We start from the raw sequence: 12,244 nt of genomic DNA on the forward strand, positions 1-12,244 counted from the left end.
AATGTTCCTTTATATGGAGAAAGTGTCTTTAAATGTGATTAAGTTAAAGATCTTGAGATGATGAGATTACCTTGGGTTATCCAGGGTGCCTAAGTGCCATCACAAGAATCCTTTTAACAGAAAGAAGAGATGCAGTCAGAAGAGAAGACAATGAGATGGTAGCAGAGATTGGAAGGGTGGGACCACAAACCAAGGAATGTTGCAGCCACCAGGAACTTGAAGAGGCAAGAAATGGATCCCCCCGTCCCCAGCTTCTGGAGGATGCATGGCCCTGTAACACCTTGATTCTGACCCAGTGATAATGATTTTGGAATTCAGAGAATAAATTTCTGCCTTTTTAAGTCACCAAACCTATGGCAATGCTTTTTTAGCAACCACAGAAAACAGTCACAGGGAAATGGCACAATATACCTCTGTTTGGTTAATGTTTATACCACGTACTGGAAAATAACCTATCCTGCAAGATTGTGCCCCAGACTGGTGCCTAGCAGAGTTTTTAATGGCCCAATAAATTTATAGTCTCTGATTCATTATGAATATTTATCAGAAAATAGATTTTTATAGTCAGTTTGATAATGGCATTTCCTAGCCCACCAGATCTGTGGCTGTGAGGACTGGTGTGAGTTTATTTAAGGTACCTCTTCCCCAAAGATCACAAATGACCTTGCTAAGCTATAGATAGACAAAGTACAAAGAAGACCTTCAGCCAGCCCTTATAGCCTATTCACTTTCTCTGTAGAAGGCTGAGAACAAAGTTTTCTGAGTTTTAGCTATAGGAACATGTGATTAAGTATGATTAAATGTGATTAAGTTAAAGATGGTAGCTGCTGGTTATAGAAGGTTACACGTTGTGACTTTGCCTATGTTCTATCTTCTACTCAGGCGCTATGCTCAATTCAGAAGCAAAATATCTGAACCCCAGCAGGACTTTTTGTTTTTCTCCCCTCTGTCCCAGTCATGTGAAAGGATCATTAGCATTTAAATCTTTCTCTACAAAGCAAAAAAGGGAATTTACTCTTCCAGCTGACAGAGCCTGGGCCTGCCTTCTTCTTATACAGAGCGCATGTCCTCCTTGGCAAGGAGAGAAAGAAGGCTATTGAGTACTTTTTATCCTATTTGACCAAAAAAAAAAAAAAAAAAAAAGAAAGAAAAGAAAAGAAAGAAAAAAAGCATGTTTGGTTTTTCTCATAGATTTAAAGCCCAAAATGGGCCAGTACTGTAAATAAAACATGTGATCTCATTTGAAAAATTTATTATAAGGAATTTTGTTTATGATTTCATGTTCCCCAGTAATAATTAATTGGAGGTCTTCTGTGATCCCCACAGACCAACAATCATTCAGACTGTAGGAAAAAATGATCCAACACAGCCTCTCCTCTGTCTCTCAGCACTAGCCAAAGGAACCTTCTCTGGTTTTGCCTACACTTTAACCTACTTCATGGAAGTTAAATTTATAACAAGACTTGCCTGTTAAAGGGCTTGGGACATATTTACCAAGTCCATGTGTGATGCCGATGTCAGAACACCCTGTTGGAAATTTTTCAGCTCAACAGATTTTACACTTAAACTGACCTGAGATGTTTAGAGGTATTCCTTACTTCATTTCCCAAGGGCCAAGAATGCAAGGTTATTCAACTATTTGATGTAGCAAAAGAAACAGGTGTATCTGCACACCTCCATGTCCAATAAATAATGATAAAAAGAGTCAGTCATACAAATGGTAACAACTTTTGTTTACTATTTTTGATGCATTAACTACAGAGTCAAGAAATTTTTATGAACTTTCTTAGTCTTTATGACAGCTATTTAAGTCCTTACAGGCTTGGTTATGGCGTAACAAATAATCTCCAAATTTCTGTGGTTTACCACGACAAGGCTATTTTTTCTCTCTTGCTGCCTGTTAATTTTATAGGGGTGGCAGTCCTGCTTCACATTGTCCTTATTCTGCCACCCAGGCAGCCAATATCTGAAACATGCCCTATGTGACAGAGGAAAAGAAAGTTCTAGAGAATATGGTATCAGCACTGAAGTGATATTCTTCTGCTCACAATTTATTGGCTGAAACTCCCTTCATTACCCTTCTAGCTTACAAAAGGGTCGAGAAATACAATTCTTCTATATTATCACAAAGGGTTGGGGTGGCAACTGGAAATATTTAGTGAATAGGATTTGAATCACACAGCAAACTTATTGCACAAGTGCTTTTAAGAAATGAATCACAGATTAGGAAACTGAGCAACACACAATATATGTAACTTGCCCTAGAATGCATCTAGAAAACATGAGAGCCAAGATTCAGACTCAGGAAATTTTATCTCTCTCTGTCTCTGCCCCAAACATGTGCGCTCACATGTGTGCATGCACATGTACACATGCTCACGTCCTGAGGTGATGGCTAACTGGTCCAGAGGCTGTTGGGTGACTGTATCCTGTATAGGCATCCAGGAGAGGAAATATAAATGAGAGTGTAACCCAAAGTCCTCAGAGAGAATATTTCAAATCAAGGCAAATATGTTTAGTCATTGCCGCAGTCTGGCTGGGCACAATTCAGGAGCCACTTGTCAAAAGAAACTAACTTTATTTTTAGAACTACAAACGCCAAGCAAAACAGCTCCTCAGGAAAAAAATCCTCAGAGCCCAACTGCCACCACCGGCTTCCACAAGCCTCTCACCCACACCAACCTCACCACCTCCCACAATCCTCCTGCTCTTGAGGCTGATTGGCTGGGTCGCATGGGCGGAACCAAAGAAGTCCCCCAATGAGCAGCTCCATGGTCTGAAAGGGCAGGGAAACAGCCTAATGAGCAGCTCTGTGGAGGAGCCAATCAGCTAGATGTTGCTGGGGCCGCTGTGAGCCAATCATCAGCTGGCAGTCTGAAGGGCAGGGAAACAGCCCAATGAACATCACCGCAGAGGAGCCAATCAGCTAGATGTTGCTGGGGCCGCTGTGAGCCAATCATCAGCCGGCAGCTGGAAGTTTGCTGGGGCCCCTTTGGCTGTGGCTCTCAACAAGTCATTAGGTCTAAAAGGCAGGAAGGAGGACAAAAAGGAAAAAAGAAACACAACAAAAAACACTGAAATCCAAGGGTCAAGAATGGGACCAAGCAAGAGAGGAATATGGTTGGCAGCAAAGAGGGACTAGTCAGGTGCTGGACACTGACCTCAAAAGAGGCCTTTGTGTTTTTGGAGTGTAGGTCATTGGCTTGGCTGTTTGAAAGTCTAGGAAGGAAGCTGAACATGACACACATTTTCACAGGGGTTGTGCATCCTTCCTTCCCAACTGGGAGGAGGTGTGAACCCAGAGATGGAAGACAGAATGTTCTTTGGGAGCCTGACTTGGCGGTGTAGCTGCTCAAACAGGTTGTCTTTGGGGCTAGTCCTTCAAGTGAAACTGTCCTAAGCCTTTGTCATAGTGGATTTAGATGGAGAAACATTTCTATGCTGTTTTAGTCAAGTTTTTTTTTGTTTTTTTGTTTTCTTTTTTGTCCTTGTGACTAAAATACCTGACAAGAACAATTTATAGGAGGAAAAGTTTACTTGGGTTCATGATTTTAGAGATCTCAGTCCATAGATGGTTTCTCTGGGCTCAAGTGACGCAGTACATTGTGGATCAAGGGCCCAAACAAGGAAAAGCTGCTCAGCTTAGGACTGAGTAAAGAAGCCAAGAGCAAAAGAGAGGAAGAGGAAGGGGAAGCAGGAAGAACAACCCTTTCAGGGTATGCTTCCAGTGACCCACCTCATCTAACCACACCCCACCTGCCTGCAGTTACTACCCAGTCCATTCAAACTGGGATGGACCGATTAGGTTACAGCTCTCATGATCGAATCATTTTACCTCTGAATATTCCTGCATTAACAGGATATTTGGGGGATATCTCATATCCAAAATTATATTAAATGCTATATATCCCTGGGTTTTCTGACTTAATTTCACTGATTTCTCCTCCTTGTTGCTGGTCCAAGGACCTTTTGAGTTGTGTCTAGCAGGATTTATGCTGTCTAGGAATGATTGAAAGAGTTTAATGAAGGAACTACTCACAAAAGAGTGGGCAGAGTTAAGAAAACTAACAGATGGTGAAGCACCCTGAGGGTGGCAATGGTGGGTCCTGTTTTCACTTCTAGTTCTGAAGGAACAAGGAGGGGAGAGAGTTGCCAGAACAAGGCAGAGCATTGTCTGTTGGAGAGCCCCTCCTGATGGGTGAGAACCATGGCAAGGAGGGAGCTAGGGACTTCTCTCTATTTCTGCCCTCTGATATACTGATGAGGGTCCCCATTGGCTGAACTCAATTAGAAGCCAAAGAGCAAGGGGATTGGCATGATACATATGTGAGCCCCCTTTCCCAGGATACAGAGCAGGATAGAGAGGAATGGAGGGGAGCAAAAGTATTCAGCACACACACTGTTCTGGATTTCTGATCTTGACGCTTCTGAGGAGCATCCTCTCTTGAGCTCACACAACCTTCATCTCCTGTTAATACCCACCCCTGTGACAGCAGTTTTGGGCCTCTGATTGCTACTCTAGGGTCTCTCGCTAACTCATCTATTCAGGTACACATTCAACTGTGAGCCAGGCCTTGTATTACACTCTTGGGATCCAGTGATGAATAGAATCAAGTGCCTGTCCTCACAGAGCTTACATTCTAATGAGGATCACTGACAATAAACAGATTTACAAAGAACTAAATTAAAGAACCCAAGATAGGAAACCAAGGAAGAGCAAGTGGATAAGAATATGGGGCTGCTCCTTTTAGATGTCATCCGAAATATCCTGTATGAAGAAGGGAATATGTTGAATCACCATGTACCATGTGCCAGGCATGTAAAAATGAACTGGTGTTGAATACACTGTTTCTGTCATTTAGACACATTCAAAGCCTGTAAGGTATCCCACTTGAAAATTGAAAGGACAAGTTGATTGCCAATTCCAAATATTTCACAGATTTAAAGAGTGAAGTACTTTTTGAAAACTTGATTTTAAAGAAAGGAGAGGCCACTGCATAAAAGAGGTCGGGGAGGTTTCCTGGAGGAGGCAATGCCTGAAATTTCCTTGATGGAGGGGCCACTGATAGTCAGAAAGGAGAAGCAAGGACATTGAGGAGGGACAGGGATAGAGGGGAGAGGAATGGTGGTAGAGGGAGTCAATGTGAGCAAACAGGGGTGACGGTGACATAGTGACATGGGAGCAGTTTAAAAAGCTACAAGTTTTGCAGACTGCAGGCAGGGATTCTGCATATACTTTCAACTACCTCCTAGTCTATTGGCACCAAAATATGTCAGGGTAGTGGCTGATTCAGTAGCAGAATCAGGCCTAACAAAATTTTCTCTCTTCCCATAATTAGCTGTGTAATCATGCACATTTCCCAGCTTCTTCAAATTTCAGTTTGCTTATCACTAAAGTGAGGAGAAATACCAACTGGCATATTTATGGCAATGGCTAGGTGTAGAACATTTGGCTCAATATTAGGCACTAAATAGCTATTTTTCTTCTCCTTCTTGTCTGAAAAATAAATGTTTAAAGGCAAGCTGTTTATCTGGACCAAAAAAAATAAATAAATAAATTTAGTTTTAGCTAGGAAGCCAACTTTTATAGTAGTCAAAAGCACAGACCCCGGAGTCAGGTTGCCTGGATTTAAAACAGGCTTCTCCATTTTCCAGTCAAGCAAATCAGGATAAAGTAGTAAATAACCTCCCTGGGACTTGGATTTTTGGTTTTTCTCGTTTTAATCTGTAAAATAGGATGTTTATAGTAACTCTTATGGCCTGTCATTGTGAGGAGTCAATAAAAGGCTGTAGAGATTAGCGTGGTGAGTTAGTCAGCATTTTGTCAGTATGATCAAAATGCCTGGCAAGAACAATTTGGAGGAGAAAAGTTTACTGAAGTTCAGTCCATTATTAGCTGAGTCCTTAGCTCTGAGTCCGAGGTGAGGCAGGACATCATGGCAGAAGGGCATAGAGGAGGAAAGCTGCTTAGCTCATGGAAGCCAGGAAAGGGAGAGGGAGGGGAAGGGGAGGGAGAGGGGGAGGGGAGGAAGAGGGGGAGGGAGAAGGGGAGGGGAGGAAGAGGGGGAGGGGAGGAAGAGGGGGAGGCAGAAGGGGAGGGGAGGAAGAGGGGGAGGGAGGGGGGAGGATGAGGAATGAGGGGGGAGGGGGAGAAGGGGAGGAGGAGAAGGGGAGGGAGAAGGAGAGGGAGCCTTCTGCTCCTAAGAGACCTTATATCCAACCCATAACATCTTAAAGAAGTTTCATTTTATTTCTAGTTTGCTAAGATTGTTAAAACCATGAATTGATAAAAACAATATTCAACTGAATAGGGAACATTTTCAAATCACAAGATACATCTTTTTCAGAATATTAATATGAAGGATTTTTTAATATTCAATCAGTCCTGCATTCTCAGAATAAGTTCACATTGATCACGTTTATACATATCTATATATCTATATATCTATATATATATATATATATATATATATATATAGAGAGAGAGAGAGAGAGAGAGAGAGAGAGAGAGAGTTGTAATTGGACACAATACCTTTATTTTATTTATTTATTTTTTGTGGTGCTGAGGATCAAACCCAGGGCCTCACATGTGGATTGCTGATTTTTCTGTTGAGGATTTTGTATTTGCATTAAAGTGGGCTCTAGGTTTTCAGTTTCTTTTCTTAGAATGTCTTTGCCTGGTTTTGGTGTCAGGGCAATGTGGGTCTCATAAAATGAACTGCAAGTCCTCCTTCTTTTATTTTTTTGAGAAAAAAGCATGTAGAATTGGTGTATTTCTTCTTTAAATATTTGCTAGAATTTACAAGTGAAAGTGCCTGCAGATTTCTTTTCCCAAACTTTTGAAAGTATGAATTAAAAGTTTTTAATAATTATAGGACTACTTAGATGATTTGTTTCACCTTGAGTAAGCTTTGGTCATTTATGGTTTTCAAGGAATTTGTCCATTTCATCTTATTCATCAACTTTATAAGCGTAGAGTTGTTTGTAAAATACCTTTATTAACCTTTCAATTTCTTTTCATTCCTAATGTTGATACTTTATGATCTTTTTATCATCTTTTCTTTTCAGTATTACTAGAAGCATATAAATTTTGTTGGTGTATTTTGATTAAAAGAGAAAATTTTGAATGTACTCATAAAGAAATGATAAAAGCTTAAGGTGATGGATATGCTAATTACCTTGAATTGATTATTACCCAATAGAGACATGAATCAAATTTCACATTGTGCCTCATAAATATGTATAAATGTTATGTGTCAATTAAAAATTAATATAAAAAGAAGTTGTTGGTTTTATTGAAATCTTTTATTATTTCTGTTTGTTTCACTTTTATTGATTTCTGCTTTCATTTTTATTTGAATAGCTTTCATTTTCTTTTGCTCCTTTTCTAGCTCCTTAGTGTGAAAACTTAGCTTATTGACTTGAGACCTTTTATCTTGTTAATGTAAGGATTTAATGCTATATATCTTTCCAAGCAATGCTCTTGAGATTTCCCACTTGACCCAGAGATTAGAAATGTGTTTCTTAATTTTCATGTGTTTTAAGACTTTTCTTTGTTGATTTCAAGTTTAGTTCTATATTGATCAAAGAATGCACTTTATATGGCATTAATGCTTTTGAATTTGTGAATTTTGCTTTTTAAGACCCAGGATATAGTTTATCTTGGTAAGTGACCCTGGTGTCCTTGAAAATAATATGACTTATTTTTTTGGTGGAGCATCCTCTAAATGTCAGTTCAATCAGCTGATTGAAGGTGTTTCTTGGTTCTTAGATACATTTGCTGATTTTCTGTCTACCTGTCCTATTAATTACTGAGACACAAATAATGTCTCTATAACTGTGGATTTATCTCAATTTCCAAGTTAGTCCAATTTTGCTTCACATAGTTTGAAACTATTTTTAGGATGTACATTTAGGATCATTATATCTTCTTCACAAATTGGCTCTTTGATCATAGAATAATGTCTTTTAATTCATCTTGTAATTTCTCTTTCTCTGAATTCTACTTTGATATTATAAATCCCTCCGGCTTTCTTTGACAAGTGTTTGTGTGATATATCTTTTTCTATATTTTTATTTCCAGCTTTCCTATAGTACTATGTATGAATTAAGTTCCTTGTAGATAGCATAAAAGTGGATCTTTTAAAAAATAACTGAAAATCTCTGACTTTAAGTTGGTATGTTTAGACCATTTGCATTTAATACAATTATTGATATGTTTGAATTAGAACTATTAGGACTAAAATATTGTTATTTGTGTTTTTTTCCCTTTCTGATTTCTTTTCTGTTTCTCCTTTTTTCCTTCCTTTGGGTCATTTGAAATTTTAAAAATTATTCCAATTTAATGTATATATGGTGTTATTTACCATATCTCTCTATATATTTTTCATTAGTGATTATTAAGGAGTTTAAATATAAGTTTTGTTGGTGTATTTGATTAAAAGTTTTTTCACAGTATACTTAGAATCAAAATTTTTCACTTCAAGTGAAATGTAGAAACCTTAACACTTATAGTTTCTTTACCATTCTCACTTACCTTGTGATTGTAGTTTTTATGTGCTTTGTTTACATAAATTGGAAACCTAATCAGAAAGTTTTATGTTTTAAACCATCACATATTTTAAATAATTCAAGAGGAGTATAATAATTCATCATATTTAGCTAGACATTTATCTTTACTTCTGTTCTTCTTTTATTTGTGATATTGCAAAATTTTTTATAGTATAATTTCCCTACTGTCTGAAGAACTTTGTATATCAATTTTTTAGGTAAATATGCTGGTTATAAATCCAGTTTTATTTTCTTTAAGAATATCTTTATTCCACCTTCATTCCTGAAGGATGTTTTTGTAGAACTAGAGCTCTAAGTCGACAGTTCTTATTTCATAAATTTAAAGATGTTACTCTACTTTCTTCTCTGATGAAATAGATGTTAGAACTTTTGGTATCATCTCACAAGTTCCTAGGACTTGAAATATTCTTGCTTACTGTTGTTTTTTTCTTTGCATTATGTTTTATTTAGTTTAGATAATTTTTGTTTATCTACTTTCAAGTTCACTGACATTTTCCTTTGTGCTATTGAGCCATTCAGGGAGCTTTTAATTTTTATTATGGTTTTGATATTAAATATCTTCCCCAAACTCCTATGTTAATGCTGGAATATTCAGAGATGAAACCTAATCACTCATCCTAGTTTTAATGAACTGGGTGGTAAACTATAGGAAGGATGTGGGTGGCTGGAGGAGGTGGGAATCTGGGTCTGGGCCCTGAAAGGTTGCATCTCCCGCCACCTTTGCTTTTTGATGCCTCCATAAGCTGAGCAGATTTTCTCCACTGGTCCCTTCTGCCCTGATGTCCTGCTTCGTGGACCAAGAGCAATGGACTTGGCCTACAATGGACTGAACTTCTGATACTGTGAACTCAAATAAACATTTTTTCTTTTAAGTTGCTCTTGTGGTATTTTGGTCACGGCAAAGAAAGGCTGATCACAACAATATGGGTAGTGTATTTTTCAATTCTGAAATTTTCTCTTGTTTTTTATATTTCTTTCCTGAGATTTTCTTCCTTTTTTGTTCACTTCAAGTGTATTCCTTCTTATAACATTTTTGTAATGACTATGTTAATAACTTTAATAGTTTTAGCATCTGTGTCATTTCAGTGAGATATTATAATGTCTGTTCCCCTGCGAGTTTTATTTTTTCCTAGATATTCATCCACTAAACAGTTCTGGATCATCTCCTGTCTAGTTTGAATGTTGTATACTGAGCCTTAGGTCTTGTTTAAGACCATAGAATGTGCATTTTAGTTTTAGCAGGTCATCAACCTGGCTGGGTTCAGGCCACAAGTTCCAAGTAGACTTTTGTGAGTTTTATTGTAGGCTGAGTCATTTTTTCAAAGCCCTTACAATACTGTTTAGATCTGTTCTTTTGTGAACCACCTGGTGGCTTATTTGAATCTGAGTGGTCGTCTATTCTACAGGTGATTTCTCAGTCGTCAGTATTCGTTTTTAGGGTCAAATTCACTGCCTAGTAAAGATTCTGGCTGATGGGGCCCACTAACAATTGGAAATAACCTGGGAGGATGCCTATATGTTCTGCAGTGAAGAATGGTGAACCAGGATAGCCTCAGTGAGTCTGCAGTGGTACTGCCAGGTGGCAGAGTGGAGTCAGGCCAATGTGAACGAGTACTGATCACAGATCAATTTTTCTTAGCTTTCTAGTTCAACCTCCTTCCTCCACTTTTTCACTTTAAAAATGTGATTTTACTTAAAAAGCTAGTGGAACATATTTAATGGAATGAGAGATATAAAGTGCATAGTCTAGTGCTGGCACACTGAGGTTTCATCTAACCTGGTAGTAAGTCAGAAGGCAGAACTAAGAATAAGGTCTGAATTGCTTAGGTTGGTTTCCCCCTTTTTTTAATGAGTTTTGTTAGAAGAGTGAGGCAGTCCTAGTCTTTCTGTTCCCCCTCCCGCAAGCAGTTTGAATGATAGCCTGTGCTTAGAGTCTACAAATGTTGTTCAGGGACCAGGACTTGTCACCAAAACTGGAAGGTAGACACAATACTCCATAGAATTAGCACAGAAACTACACTGTGCAAAATGCATACTAGACATCCTAACTCTCTTGGTAATCTCAGATTGGGGGTTTAACACACACCTCTGCGGACTTTGAGGGCATCTGTCCATTCAAAAACAGAGATCATGGACTCAGTCATTGTTGTAAACTCTCAGTGGAAGTCATGCAGGTTGCAAAGTCAAAATATATTATCCACAATCCAGAGGTTTTTGTTTTATTTTACTTTTAATTTAAAAAAAAATTGTGCTGCTAAGAATTGACCCCCTTGGGCCTGCTAGGCATGTCCTCTACCACTGAGATACAGCCCCAGTCCCAACTCAGAAGTTTTCTTCTAAGGAGTTGGAGGGATACGATAAAAGAAAGAAATGAATGTGTGGTCCCTGTTTGGACTAATGCCATAAAGAAGGAACTTGATGTAGGCTGAGTGCTCTTCTTCCAGTTCCTGGGTAATTACAATCATTATACATACTCAGAGATTTTTGGAAATAGAAGGGTCAGAAACATTCTTATCCTGAGCCTCAGCCAGAAATTACTCCTTCTCTTTGAGATTTTTTGTAGCCTTGCGAATACTTCTAAAAACACGTCCCAGAGGTGGGGGTTAAAAAGAAACTTGTCATGCTTGATCCAGATCGATACTCCAGCAAGAAAGAGTGAAAACTGGGACTAGAATTTAGAATTCTGGTTCCTAATCTACTGTTCTTTTACAGGTGTCACATTGTTTTTCTGTCCCCAAAATCATGAATAATGACAGCTGTCTTTCTAGTTGGTAGATACTTTATAACTTCCAAAGAAATGAGCACATTTTCCATCTGTTCTAATCAGAGTCTGTAGGGAAGACAAGGAAGCCCTAGCCTGGATGGTGAGAACGCCTGTGCCTGTTTTTAGTCCCAGGAGGACATTCTGAAGCATTGAAGAGGATACAGACCCTGATGTGAGGTGGGAATTCCACATACTGTAGTAAGCCAAATGTAACTTTTATTGCTTAGATGGAAATTAAATTTTTTTGAAATTTTGGATTATGCATGGGAGTGTAAGTACATGTGTGTATCCATGAGTGGGCATAACTTTGAGTATCTATCATGCCTATGACCTGCTCAGTGTGTTATGTGCAGGTGCCATGTCGACACATATGTGTTACATGCTGACCCCTGTGCATGCTGCCAGGAGCATATGAGAACACATTGTTTGTTGTATACACATATGTATGAATGTATGCAGATTTGACAGTGCTTTCCCAAACTATAGGCATAAGAAGTATTGTGGCAGATGCCACCATGTTGCTTCTTGGCTGACTCCCCAGTCCTCATTAACACACACAATTGTTCTACATCCTTCCTAATTCTAGATTCTCCCAGTAGCTGGACACCTGCCAACTAGAAGCTGAAACTCCTGACAGTATCTGGGGGATCTATATGTTTGTAACTATCAGCCTTGGGTTCACTCCAGGGCAAGAAATACTCCCCAGGGTCAGCAGGAGAGAATTCAAAAAAATCCAGTCAGCTGTATATCTGAAACGTCTCTCTTGTTGGGCCTCTTAGTGGTGCCCCTCCTATCTATCAGGATCTTGTGCCTCTCAGCCCTCCATTGGGCCTGTGCTAAGGACAGGCTCTGCCACTGACTTCAGTCTAAAGTAGGCCAAAGTTGTCCTGGAGTATGGGCCCATGGCAG

At 39.0% G+C, this 12,244-nt stretch overlaps 1 long non-coding RNA gene across 1 annotated transcript in view; it reads left to right on the forward strand.

Moving 5' to 3' along the window:
• LOC120889623 (uncharacterized) overlaps positions 1-11,558 on the forward strand; it is a 52,985-nt gene extending 41,427 nt beyond the window's left edge. The window contains exon 5 of the long non-coding RNA XR_013437210.1: positions 11,399-11,558. This is a non-coding gene — a long non-coding RNA (uncharacterized LOC120889623). The remainder of the gene's footprint in view (positions 1-11,398) is intronic.
• The last annotated feature ends 686 nt before the right edge of the window (positions 11,559-12,244 follow it).

Source organism: Ictidomys tridecemlineatus, chromosome 4 (genome assembly GCF_052094955.1).
Source record: "Ictidomys tridecemlineatus isolate mIctTri1 chromosome 4, mIctTri1.hap1, whole genome shotgun sequence".
NCBI classification, from domain to species: Eukaryota; Metazoa; Chordata; class Mammalia; order Rodentia; family Sciuridae; genus Ictidomys; species Ictidomys tridecemlineatus.